Below are 1,163 nucleotides of genomic sequence, written 5' to 3'. Positions count from 1 at the left end.
GGTCCACATTCCCCACACTTCTGCCACATCTGCCCCACTGAAAACCAACAACCCAGGAGGTAGAAAGGACCCTTTTTGGCATGTCTGTCCAGTCCCCAAACCAATAACCTCATCTTCCAACCACATAAACCCAATTCATAGAGAATAAGATCTAAACGTGTTCCTAGCCCTAGTTCTGGTCCTTTTGTGAGGCTTAGCTCTATTCTTGTCCTAAGGTTCCATGTCATTCCCCTCCCCATAGCCTGTAGATAAATTCTCCCTTTTCACCTAAGCTATGTTAAGTTGGTTTCTGTCCCTTGCAACCAGAGGCCTTATTATTATATAGACACATGGGTCACATTCCCATGAGTTCTCTCTGAAAGTTTTCATGGCTAGAAACACTGAATAAGCCAATTCCCATAAAGGCATCAATGGTTGATAAACCCATGGCATGGCAGAGCTGGAAGTGTCCTCAGATGCAATCTTTTACAAATTCCTCATTATATAGAAGAGAAAACAGAGGCCCAGAGAGGGCAACGACTTACTCAAGAGTATATAGAGAATGCTGGCACCTCCTCATCTGTAGCAATCTAGATACAGGGAGACTGATGCTCCTTCCCTTCTCCAATAACCCTGGAAAATCCCTTGCTTATATTATGTTACAAGAGGCACCCTCTGGAATAAAACATTTTTCCTTACAACAGAATTTGAAAATCAAAATCAAAATCAAAATGTCTTTACTCAAAAAGATAAGTTCCCCAAAATGGAAACTGAGGCATTATAGCCATCTAGAGGAGGCACATGTTTTATAGGTGGTAGTTCTGCCCAGAATCTCTTCCATTATTCAATTAATGAATATTAATGACATCAATACTGTAGACCCAACTCTAGATTCCTAATTCAATGAGAAAATTAGAAGTTAGCAAACAGGGACTCCCTAAACTACTTGTCAACCTGAACTCTACTCTACAATCCACTCTCCATGTGCACCATCTAATATTGTGCTTCAGCCATGCTGAGTGTCTTGCTACTCCCCGAACAAATTGCCAATTCCTCCTGCCTTTAGGTCTTTGTATTCACCACTGCCACAACTTGAAGCAATCTAATATCTCTGCCTTCACTCGATCAATTTCTGCTCAGCCTTCAAGGATCAGTTCAGACATTTCTTTTTCTTTTTTGCAAGT

This window comes from Galeopterus variegatus, unplaced genomic scaffold (assembly GCF_000696425.1).
Source record: "Galeopterus variegatus unplaced genomic scaffold, G_variegatus-3.0.2 Scaffold2285, whole genome shotgun sequence".
Classification (NCBI taxonomy): Eukaryota; Metazoa; Chordata; class Mammalia; order Dermoptera; family Cynocephalidae; genus Galeopterus; species Galeopterus variegatus.
This window is presented reverse-complemented; position numbering follows the sequence as displayed.